The sequence below is a fragment of the Dermacentor variabilis genome, chromosome 4, assembly GCF_050947875.1.
Source record: "Dermacentor variabilis isolate Ectoservices chromosome 4, ASM5094787v1, whole genome shotgun sequence".
Taxonomy (NCBI): Eukaryota; Metazoa; Arthropoda; class Arachnida; order Ixodida; family Ixodidae; genus Dermacentor; species Dermacentor variabilis.
This window is the reverse complement of record NC_134571.1, coordinates 153,654,328-153,667,604: the sequence shown is the minus strand read 5'-3', so window position 1 is coordinate 153,667,604 and position 13,277 is coordinate 153,654,328.

Sequence of the window (13,277 nt, the reverse complement as noted above, 5' to 3'; positions counted from 1 at the left end):
GTGGTTGCTCAGTAGGGAGAAGGAAGACGAACTGATTCTCATAGAGACCACTATTTCTTCGCGCTGCAGTATTTTCGGATTTTTCCCGTGTTTACTGGGAGACGCCGCTCCCATTGCCACGGCAATGTAAGTGGAGTTGGCAAAATGCCGACGCAACGTGACTGCTTCGGCAGGTACCGCCCGAGGAAGAGAAATTGCCCACCGAGTCAAGCTGGCAGCGAGAACACACTGTTGTACTCCTGCTCAAGCGATGACGGCTCAGATGACGAAGGCTTCGAAAAAGTGGTACACCGGAAGGCCAAGAGAAGAAACATCAGTGGACGGTCTTCGTCAAGTCAGTCTACCGTCGTTCCACAACGAAGACCATCGGAACACACAATTCTTTTTGTGCCGGACACACCTGCCGACAACCTCAACCGCCTTAATCGACAAGCGATTTCCGTTTCTCTGGAGGTCCCAGGAGAAATCAAATATATCAGAATTAATACTCGAAAGAACGTCCTGGCTATTGACGTGCACAACGGAAGCGCAAGCAATAATTCGATGGAAGTAAAGTTCCTGGGCAACATGAATGTCCACTACCTCATTCCGCAGGACAACGAAACCACGGCTGGTGTTGTTTATGACATTGACACATTGATTAACGACAGTGACCTGCCAATTTTAATCAAACCTGCGACAGATGGTGTTGCTTTACAACAAGCTCGGCGCCTTGGCAAGTCGACCTGTGTAAGGCTCGTGTTTAAAGGTGACTGCCTACCATCACACGTAAAGGTCGGCCACTTTCGGCATGTGGTACGACCTTTCGTACCCAGACCACTTCAGTGCAGAAGGTGTCAAAGAATTGGAGATGTGAATGCTGTCTGCCGAAATACAACGATATGCCCACGATGTTCCGAACAACACGACACTGACACTTGTCGTGCAACAGAGCTCAAGTGCCCAAATTGTAAAGGATCGCACGGTGCATCCTCAAAAGACTGTCCACGCCTAAAGAAACAGCAGGACATATTGAGAAAAATGGCCAGTGACGGATCGTCACACAGAGATGCTTCTGAAGCGATAAGGCGACAACGCTCCCGGAAACGAAAGTCTATGAAGTCCTCTTCCGGTTCAAGGGAAATGTCTCGTCCGGCAACACCGCCTCCTGTTCCATCTGTCGTGCTGTAAGAGCACGAATGTCAAGGAAAGAAGTGGCCATGCTTCATCAAGTGAGGTGTGGCCAGCATTGCCGAAGACATGCCACGCGCCAGAGCGACAGCAAAGGACTCGCCACTTAAAGTCAAATGTCACAACAGTTGACCAAATGCAATACAAGGACTCACAAGTGATTGCTATGCTCAAATCGCTCACGAATGTCATGCATCTACTACTGACGAACATGGACACTCCGGCTGCTCGTAGCGCACTGCAAGTATTAGACGCACTGACTCCAGTACTTAAAAGCATCGAATAGCACCATGGCCCGCCCCTCGCTGCCCTTCCACGAGGAAGTCAAGAAAGCATCTTTACTGCAGAGGAATTCCCGAGGTATGAAATCGAGAATTCCAGATTTTAGACATTTTGTCTTCGAAAACCGGTTTCCGATCCTCGTAATTTGCGAACCGAACGTGCAGAATGTTATACGCATTTCTGGCTATGAGGCATTCATGTCCTCTACTTGTGGTAATGTGAGCAAGGTGATTGTATATATCAGATGTGATCTGACCTATGTTTTGCACCCAGTCCCGCCTCACGACGACAACCAGTACGTTTGTTTAATCATGAAAACTAATAAGCTTACGTTCACACTCGCCGTTGTTTACATTGCTCCTTCAAGTGGCTTCGACTCTAAACGACTGCACGACGTGCTATCAGCGACACCCAACCCTAGGATTCTCACAGGAGATTTTAATGCTCACCATCCGCTTTGGGGGAGTTTCAAGATGGACTCCAGGGGAAGGCGACTAGCGTCCTTTGCCACGCAGCACGACCTTTACGGCCTGAACGATGGTAGTGCCGGTGCCTAGACTTGACCCTGGTTTCTCGGTGTCTTGAAAGAAACGTGCAATTGCTTACAGACATCGAAGCCCATGGAAGCGACCATATTCCGACGTACCTGAAGATCAAGGGACTATCGAAATGCTCCTTCATGACCCTCCGGCGAATTGACTGGTCGGCGTTTCGGTCGCACATGGAGGGAGTATGTCGGCAAGGGAACTATTCAAGTCTGAAACACGAAATTCAAAAAGCCATGCAAGATGCTATGCGTAGTTTTCAGACGTTCCCGAAATATGGAGAATTTGAAGCAGGACTGCAGAGACTACGAGCAATTCGCCGGCGGGTTGAAAGAAAATACAGGAGAACCAAATCCATTCATGATCTCCGAGAGGCAAGGCGGATGCAAAGGAAGATTCAACGTCGCGTCGATGCCCGACAACCTCAAAGATGGAAACGTTTCTGTGAGTTGTTGGATCCACGTCAGCGATTATCTCCGATATGGACAACCGTGCGTGGGCTTCGCGTATCACCGCAACAGCGTGTTCCTTTCAAATCCCTCGCTTTGCACGAAGGTCGCAGCGAAATTGACATTGCTGAAGAATTTTACTCAAGACTTGCCGGCTTGCAGTTCCAACGCGCACTTACACCATGTGCCACTCCTGTTCCACGGGATTCCCACATGGATGTAACGTTTTCGGTAGAGGAGCCTGAAGCGGCACTGGCGATTTGCAGGGGCTCTTCGTCACCTGGTCCGGACGGGGTTACCTATGCGGCACTCGCCAGTCTTGTGCAGAAAGCACGACTCCATGCTGCTAAACCATTACAACGAGTCTTGGCGCAACGGTTTGGTTCCACGTGAATGGGAATGCATCCGCTTGGTTCCACTTCTCAAACCTGGCAAATCACCGTTAAACTTGTCACCGTACCGTATCATCGCTCTGGCCAGCTGCATAGAGAAAATAATGGAAAGTATGATTTTGACGTGCCTGGAATGGTACCTGGAAAATATAACGTGTACCCAGATGCTATATCTGGCTTCCGGCGTGGGCGCTCATCCATAGATAATGTCATCGATTTGGTTACGTTTGTTCAGCATCAAAAACGTCTCAAACGACTCACTGCTGCATTATTCCTTGACATAAAAGGCGCCTATGATAATATAGCACATTATGCCATTATAGATGCTTTGATTGAAGCCGGAATCGGTGGCCGCACTTTTCAGTGGCTGTGCAGTTATTTGACCGACAGGCATTTCTTCGTGATGACTGAGGATGGCGCCACGACTCAACACCAAACGTTCCGTGGAGTACCGCAAGGCGGAGCCCGACGCTCTTCAATCTATTGCTTGTTGGCCGAGTCAGATGCTTGCCCAACACAGTTCAAGTATCAATATATGCCGACGATATCTGCATTTGGGCGTCTGCTGTAACAGGACTGCAAGTACGAGAGCGGCTACAAAACGCAGCTAAGGTAACATCACTGTACTTGCGAAAATAGAACTTAGAGCTGTCTTCAGAGAAATGCTGCCTTGTTACATTCACTCGGAAGGAAATGAAGCGTTACACTGTAAAGGTCAATGGGCACGCAGTTGCAAATGCACGGAAACACCACTTTTTAGGGGTAATTATTGACCGCGACCTATCATGAAGCACGCACGTTTCATACCTAAAGAAGAGGCTAATGACAATAATACATCTCAAGTTTCTCGGCGGAAAGTCATGGGGCACATTGGTGCGATCAATGCTGCAGCTTTATAACGCCTTGTTCCTCGGTTGCGCAAGATACAGCCTTCCTGTGCTTGGTAACACCTGCAAAATAAACCTGCGTGTACTTCAGGGACTACAAGCTCAAGCCCTAAGGACGTCTCTCGGTCTCCCGAGGTGTGCATCTACAGCGGCAACGATTGCCATAGCTCAAGATCATCCAATATCAACGTACTTGGCAACCAACGCACTCAGGACGCATATTCGGCGCGTTGCTCGCACAAAGGCCACACGCAACTTTCAGTCGTATAATTGATGCCAATCGTACCTCATTGCTATCCAACTACATGCCTGCAGCAAGAACATCCTCACCTTAAAGGTGCCTGCACAGACCTGGAATACGCCTCACCATCCCAGGAATCATGAAGAAAGCCAACATGCCGTCGTTTGCTCTTAAGCAGGCCACCTTAGAACTTTTACATGAGGTGCATACTGACCCCGTACACGTTTACATCGATGGTTAAGTCACATCTGCAAGCGCAGCTGCCGCTGTGGTGATACCAAGAAGATCCGTCAAAATACAGCTAAAGACGTCACATGTATCATCAAAGACAGCTGTTGAACTGGTAGCCCTGCGTGCGGCTCCTCATTTCATTAAGCAGGAACCATCCCACGCATGGTCACTCTTCTGTGATTCCAAGGCAGCCCTACAGTGTGTACTCTCAGCACTGCGCCATGGATCACATGAGCAGCTCGTCGCAGAGATCAGAGAAGTCCACCATCGACCAGTTGACGAAGGACACGATATGATATATCAGTGGTTGCCTAGTCACTGTGGCATACATGGCAATGATCGACCAGACGCAGCTGCCCGATCTGCCCATGACGCCGTCAACTGCGTTGCCATTCCTCTTCCGAGAGTTGACGCAGGGAAAAAACTTTCCGCACTTGCGCGTGACCTGACATTAGCCCAATGGAATTCAACCGATTTCACAAGTGCACGTCTTCATACCCTGGACCCTAATTTACTGTTCTGTATTCCGCCTGAGCTTCCCCGACGTGACTGCACCCTTCTTTCCGTCTATGGCTTGGAGTAGCATTTTCAAATGCCTACTCTTTCCTTATCGGAATGCCCAACAGCCCACTGTGTGACATCTGCGGGTGCAATGAAACAATCGAGCATCTTCTTTGTCATTCTCACGTTTTAACCCACAAACAGCAGTCCTCTCAGCCACCCTAGACAAACTGGACAAGCGCCGAATGACAGAAAACAAGATCCTTGGAACTTGGCCTACGCGAACATCAGCGCGATACGCTACGAGGGCGCTTCAGCGATGCTTGAAAGACACGGGACTTTCTGACAAATTATGGCTGTACACTGAGTGACGTAGTATGTACGGTGACACTTCATAAGACTAGGAACGCCTTTGCGGGCTGCGTGACTGCCCACAGAAATAGTTCGTGTGTAGGTGCGTGTCTGTGTTTAGTTTTTTTTTTACTTTTTTTGAATCTTTCCTTTCTCACCTATTGCATCCCCTTCCCCCTCCCCCAGTACACGGTAGCCAACCGGGGATAATCTCTGGTTAAACTCCCTGTCTTTCCTTTGTCTTTCCCTCTCTCACTCTCCCCCTCTCTCTCTCTCTATGGTTTTGGGCTGCTGAGCACGAGGTCGCGCGATCGAATCCCGGCCATGGCGGCCGCATTTCAATGCGGCGAAAAGCGAAAACACCCGTGTACTTAGATTTAGGTGCACGTTAAAGAACCCCAGGTGGTCGAAATTTCCGGAGTCCTCGACTACGGCTTGCCTCATAATCAGAAAGTGGTTTTGGCACGTAAGACCCCATAATTTTTAATACTATACATGATGCGCCATCGTGATAACAGACAATGCGTTTATGGGCGCCTGTTTCAGAGAAGGGTGGAAGCAGTAGCAAGCCTTTTCGCACAAATTACGTGCCTAACTCTAATCCTTTTAGGCTTTAGTACAGTTGCCACATTTGACTAAAACAACTCACCAGAGCAATAAGAGCCATAATGAAAGCTTCGCCGGGCAGTGTCCTTCTAACACCGATTTATAAGGTTGACACCAAATATCAAGGTTTTTCTTCCATGTGAAATGCGATGACTGCCATAGATCTGTACAAAGAGAATGTTAAGTGTTTAGATCAGCATCATACATAAGTTTGCGTGTTGAACTTGCAGACACTCTTTTTATCAAAATTTATGGACAGGCACGGCGCATATATGAGTCGCAAGACCATTACACCCCTTCAGCGCTGCATAGCTTGCGATATCCAAATCGCAAATTTTCATGACTCACGCGGTTTTGAGGAAGAAATTGCGGTTCAGGCATGGGGGCAGAAATAATCCGAAATATTCTTCTGTAAGTACGGCTCGAGCCGCCGATACCCCAACCATGCACGAAGGGAACGAGCGCGTGCGGCAGCCGAGCGAGCCGGAACAAGCGGCGTCCTGTCCGTGACGTCACTCACCAGAGAGCGCCATTCCAAATTTTTGGGGCTAATAGTGGCCTCATGGTTTCAGAACCAGAGGTTGGCGACATGCGCAAGAAAAAAAAATATCGTTGCTGAGCTTTGTCAGATCATCTCATTTGCTGTGGTTGCTCGCCCGTTCGTACGACGAAATCCAGTCATCGACGTCAGTATGAGTGGCGCCACTGAACACAGCTAAGTCTCGTTCACGAACGGCACCGAAGGTGACTGGTCCAGTTGACGAAATGGGCCGCTCACCGACGACGTCTGGCATAGTCTTGGTGGTAGTAGAGGGCAGAATATGGCTCCGAAGTTCCAGGGCGATGCGTTAGGATACCCCGCACCTCCACAAAATACTAAGAGGTTTATTGACGGTTCGCACAGTTCCAAGTCCCGTCGGGCCCAGTGCAGAGGGCAGCCTAGCAGCTTCAGCTTAGGGCAAGCGCGAGCAAAAGCACCGATACTGAACTTTTGGTCTTTGTCTTCCTTATTGCAGGAGTCACGCGGGCGGAGTGATCACTGTGCTATGTGCATTGCAATATATATATATATGAGCTGCAGCCTGGTGACGCCCACTGCAGGGCAAACGCCTCTCCCATACTTCTCCAACTACCCCGGTCATGTACCAATAGCGGCCATGTTGTCCCTGCAAACTTCTTAATCTCATCCACCCACGTAAATTTCTGCCGTTCGCTGCTACGCTTCCCTTCCCTTGGAATCTAGTCCGTAACCCTTAATGACCGTCAGTTATCTTCCTTCTCATTAAATGTCCTGCCCGTGCCCATTTCTTTTCTTGATTTCAACTAAGATGTCATTACTCGCGTTGGTTCCCTCACACAATCTGCTCTTTTCTTATGCCTTAACGTTACGCCTATCATTCTTCATTCCATAGCTCGTTGCGTCGTCCTCAATTTAAGTAGAACCCTTTTCGTAAGCCTCCAGGTTTCTGCCCCGTACGTTAGCACTGGTAAGACACAGCTGTTATACACTTTTCTCTTGAAGGATAATGGCAACCTGCTGTTCGTGATCTGAGAATGCTTGCCAAACGCACCCCAGCCCATTCTTATTCTTCTGATTATTTCAGTCTCATAATCGGCATCTCCAGTCACTACCTGTCCTAAGCAGTCGTATTCCCTTACCACTCCCAGTGCCTTGCTACCTATCGTAAACTGCTGTTCTCTTCCGAGACTGTTAAACATTATTTAGTTTTCTGCAAATTAATTTTCAGACCCATCCTTCTGCTTTACCTATCCGGGTCATTCAGCATGCATTGCAACAGGTACCCTGAGTTACTAAGCAAGGCAATATCATCAGCGAATCGCAATTTGCTAAGGTATTCTCCATTACCTTTTATCCCCAATTCTTCCCAGTCCAGGTCTCTGATACCACCTGTAAACAACCTGTGAATAGCATTGGAGAGATCATATCTCCCTTCCTGGCGCTTTTCCTTATTGGGATTTTCTTGCTTTCTTTATGGAAGACTAGCATTGAAAGCCGCTACAGCATTGGAATAGCATTGGAAGCCGCTATAGTTATCTTTCAGAATTTTTGCGTACGGCTCGTCTACACCCTGATTCCGTAATGCCTCTATGACTGCTGATGTTTCGACTGAATCGAACGCTTTCTCGTAATCAATGAAAGCTATTATAAGGGTTGGCTATATTCCGCACATTTCTCTATCACCTGATTGATAGTGGGAACATGGTCTATTGTTGCGCAGCCTTTACAGGATGCTGCCTGGTCCGTTGGTTGACGGAAGCCTAAGGTTTTCCTGATTCTATTTCCAATTACCTTAGTAAATACCTTGTAGGCAACGGACAGTAGGCTGATCGGTCTATAATTTTTCAAGTCTTTGGCGTCCCCTTTCTTATGGATTAGGATTATGTTATGCGTTCTTTCAAGATTCCGGTACGCTCAAGGTCATGAGGCATTGCGTATACAGGGTGGCCAGTTTCTCTAGAACAATCTCTCCACCATCCTTCAACAAATCTGCTCTTACCTGTGCCTCCCCAGCTGCCTTCCCCTTTTGCATAGCTCCCAAGGCTTTCATTACGTCTTGCGGCGTTACTTGTAGGATTTCAAATTCCTCTAGACTATTCTCTCTTCCATTGTCGTCGTGGGTGCCACTGGTACTGTACAAGACTCTGTGGAACTCCTCAGCGACTTGAACTATGTTAGCCATAATAGTAATGATATTGGCGGCTGTGTCTCTTAACGCATTGGATCTTCTGATTCCTGCCTATTCCAAGTTTCTTCTTCACTGCTTTTAGGCTTCCTCCAATCCTGAGAGGAACATATATATATATATATATATATATATATATATGTTGTATCACAGTATACAGCAGCTATTAGAACCATAATTGTCCCGCACTCGCCACTTGCAATAAAATCCACTACACCACTTCAGCAGTCGGGGTGGGGAGGAGGACGAGGGGGCGCCCCCACCCGTGCCCAGAAAAGAAGAGAAAGTATACGCACAGAAAAGAAGAGAAAGTATACATCTGGAGAAAAAAGAGATACTGAACCTGAAGAGCAAGTATATGTCTTCAGATGTATCCCAACGTCGAGTGTCACTTTTATTTGCATCAAGACGTTTTATATTGAGACGTTATATTTTAGTGTTAGTTTTATAGCACACCACGAAACCAAGAAATTTATTACGCTGAAACCATAAAAATTATATCATGCTAATTATCTTAGATAATATTAAACTCAGTTGAGCATTGCGTTCTACATGGACACCAGGAAAGCACGCAAATAACGCCTGTAGCTTTGAGAGGGGTGAAAGGTAATCTAATGCATAAGACGTAATAAGCCCACAAACATTATATCTTGCACCCGCTTGAGACATAAGGTTGGTCGCTCGTGGGCTCAAATCCCGGTCGTGGCGGCCGCATTTTGTAGGGAGCGAAATGCACTAAGCCTGGTGTCCTGTGCATTGGATGCACGTTGAAGATCGCCTCATAATTAGTCTGGAGTCCCGCACTGTAGCGTCCTTCATAATGAAATCGCCATTATGCCAGGCAAGATTGCCAAATTCAATTCAATTTAAATAACATGTCTTAGAATTCTGTCAAACCTAAAGTCTCTGCCACTCTCTGTTCTTCCTTTACAGCTCACTTAAGAAAGCTTTCTGTGCTGATGAAAGGATATATACAGGGAAGGAGGTACCACACATGTGCTACAGAGTCAGGTAGTCTGGCAGCATTTCACAACACTTTGGTTTCTCGAAAAAATAAAGTATGAAAGGAGCGTCCATATGCGATGATTGCGTGCTTGCTCAGACGCGAAACCAACAAAGCACAAAAATAAGTCACATATAAACCTGAGTGGTATATTTTACCTTCCATAGATGTTCTAAATAAAGGAGTCAGGATTTCTCTTCTAAAATGTAAAATTATGAGAATGAGAAAGATGGATTACCTTCAAAACCGCTCATAAATGTGCGTGCGGAACATTTAACCATTCCCCTCAATGCTACAGAAAGTTCTCAGCAACAAAGAAGTTATTCTTTATGACGCTTTCGAGCATGCGGGACACTACGCTGCTGCGAACTCCCTAATAAACACACAAACAAAAACCTTACGCGCATATCGATCATGATGTCCCTCCCCCCACTCTCCCCATCTCCTTGTTAACATAGCTTGCATACTTGTAGTTTTAATTCCGGGCAGTTATGGTTTTCCCAGGAAAACGAGCAAACATTCTGTGTGGTTCGTAAAGTAGACCTAAAGTACTCTTGAAGTATTACTATATTGCAAAAGCTGCAATTCACACGCACACATGACAGTTTACTTCCCTATCATCGATCTAGTTCCTCTTTTACAGATGGCTATAAACAAGGTGTGACATTCACTTCATCGAGGGGCCTAGGGAATGTCTCCATGTACTTCTTGCAGTGCTCATACATGACAAAATAATTATTAGGTAGTTATCTATAAAACATTGAGTTATTACATTGAAATTATAACATGCATTTCCATCTGCCAGCTCAAACATACATCCATTTGGGAGGTTTTTCGTCATTCATCTACTTCTGCACCGGCGTGCTGTATTAAACTTTGGCAAGTGGGCATGTGGACAACATGTTCATTCTGAACCCTTGTTTATGCAAACCCCGCAGGGGGGTCTGCATCAGCAGGCATTTAGTGCATTGTGACACCACGTAGCCGAGCACATCAGGGTTGGAACTTGCTTCGTGTAGCCATGTGCGGCTTACCTGTGTGTGGGAGAAGCAGATCCTGGGGGTAGAGCCGACGCTGGGCGTTTGGACCTTTAAGGGCCCCCGGCCAAAACAATACACTTCTTTGGCCTCTGTTTCACATATACGGCACCTCCAAACTGACTCACCTAGGGGAAAATCGCCAGTTGCATTTTCCTGTCCTCTCCAATCTTCGTCTTTTTATCTCGCCTTTTCAACTTTTCTGTCCCCTCTTCACTTCTTGTTACTTCCGAATTTCCTGGCGCTAAGCATTGACCGCGTCTGATATATCCAGGACAGTGCAGTGATGGCTTAGAGGTAGAGCATCCGCCTCGCGTGCAAGATGACCATGGTTCGAATCCCTGTGCCGCGCATTTTTTTACTGGATCAAAAAAAATCCGCGTGTTAATAAAATTGCATACACAGGCCTGGAGTGTGGCTTAATCCCTGTGACCAGAACCGGTAACGCACTCCCTCACCATCAGAGCAGGATTGGCCATCCTGGTGCAGTACTTGGCCGCAACCTCCTATATGAATACAATATTCAAACCCTGGTCCTCAGTCTCCAGCAACTGCGAAGCAACTGACCGCGGCGGCGGGTCAGATCTCTGACGCAGCAGAGAGTGCTAAAAATCTATCCGTCCGAACAGGCCACCATTGGAATCTGAACCTGGCAAAGTTTAACGCTAGAACGTTCTCGAGTGAGGCGAGTCTAGCAGTGCTCTTGGAGGAATTACGTGGCATTAAATTCGATATAATAGGGCTCAGTCAGGTTATGAGGGCAAATAAAGCAAATACAATGCTAAAAAGCGCGCACGTCCTGTGCTACCGGGGCTTAGCGGAGAGACGAGAACTAGAAGTCGGATTTCTGAATAATAAGTGTATAGCCGGTAACATACAGGAACTCTATAGAATTACCGAGAGGGTGGCAGATCTTGTTCTGGAACTTAATCAGAGGTACAAATTGAAGGTCGTACAAGTCTACGCGCCTACATCCAGTCATGATGACCAGGAAGTGGAAAGATTCCATGAAGAGGTGGAATCGGCGATGGCTAAAGTCAAAACAAATTACACTATACTGATGGGGAACTTCAGTGCCAGGGTAGGCAAGAGGTAGGCTGGAGACAAGTCAGTGGGGGAATACGGGATAGGTCCTTGGAATAGCAGGGTAGAGTTATTAGTAGAGTTTGCAGAACGTAATAATTTACGGCTAATGAATGCTTTCTTTCGCAAGCGGGATAACCGAAGTTGAGGTAAAGGAGCACGAATAACGAGACTAGAAATGAAATAGAGCTAATGCTCTTCGCTAATCCTGGCATTATATGAGAAGTGGATGCGCTAGGCAAGGTGGGCTGCAGTGGCCATAGGATGGTAAGATGTGGAATTAGTATAGACTTTAGGAGGGAATGGAAGAAACTGTTACATAAGAAGCCGATCAATGAGTTAGCGGTAAGAGCAAAAAGAGGAATTCCGGATCACGCTGCAGAAGAGATATTCGGCTTTAGCACAGGAAGAGGACCTTAGTGTTGAAGCAATGAACGACAATCTTATGGGCATCATTAAGGAGCGTGCAATAGAAGTCGGTGGTAACTCCGTTAGCCAGGATACCAGTACGCTATCGCAATAGATGAAAGATCTGATCAAGAAACGCCAATGTGTGAAAGCCTCTAACCCTATAGCTAGAATAGAACTGGCAGATCTTTCGAAGTTAATCAACAAGTCTAAGACAACTGACTTATAGAAGTATGATATGGATAGAATTGAACATGCTCTCAAGAATGGAGGAAGCGTAAGAACAGTGAAGAAGAAACTAGGAATGGGGAAGAATGAGATGTTTGCCTTAAGAGAGAAAGCCGACAATGTCTTTACTAATATGTATCAGATAGTTCAAGTGGCTGAGGAGTTCTATACAGATTTATACAGTACCAGTGGCACCCACGACGATAATGGAAGAAGGAATAGCCTAAAGGAATTTGACATCCTACACGTTACACCGGAAGAAGTAAAGAAAGCCTTCGGAGATATGCAAAGGGGGAACTCAGCTGCGGAGGATGAAGTAACAGCAAGTTTGTTGAATGATGGTGTGCGGATTGTTCTAGAAAAATGGCCACCCTGTATCCGCAATGCCTGATGACCTCGAGCTTAACGGAATCTTGCCAGGACGCCTACATAATCTTAATCCATAAGAAAGGTGACGCCAAAGACTTTAAATATTATAGACCGATCAGCTTACTGTCCCTTGCCTACAAATTATTTACTAAGGTAATCGTAAATAGAATTAGGAACACCTTAGACTTCTGAAAACCAATGGAGCAGGTAGAATTTCCAAAAGGCTACTCAACAATGTACCATATTCACACTATCCATCAGGTGACAGAGAAATGTGCGGAATATAACCAACAATTACATATCGTTTTCATTGATTACGAGAAAGCATTTGATTCAGTTGAAACCTCAGCAGTCATGCAGGCATTAAGGAATGAAGGTGTAGACGAGCCGTGTGTAAAAATACTGAACGATATCTATAGCGGCTCCAAAGCCTACGTTGTCCTCCATAAAGAAAGCGACAAAATTCCATTAAAGAAGGGCGTCAGGCAGGGAGATACGATCTCTCCAATGCCATTTGCAGCGTGCTTACAGGAGGTAGTCTAAGACCTGGATTGGGAAGAATTGAGGATAATAGTTAGTGAAGAATACCTTAGTAACTTGCGATTCGCTGATGATATTGCCTTGCTTAGTAACTCAGGGGACGGATTGCAATGCATGCTCACTTACCTGGAAAGGCGAAGCAGAAGGGTATGCGTAAAAATTTATGTGAAGAAAACTAAAGTAATTTTTAACAGTCTCGGAAGACAGCAACAGTTTACGATAGGTAGCGAGGCACTGGAAGTCGATAGG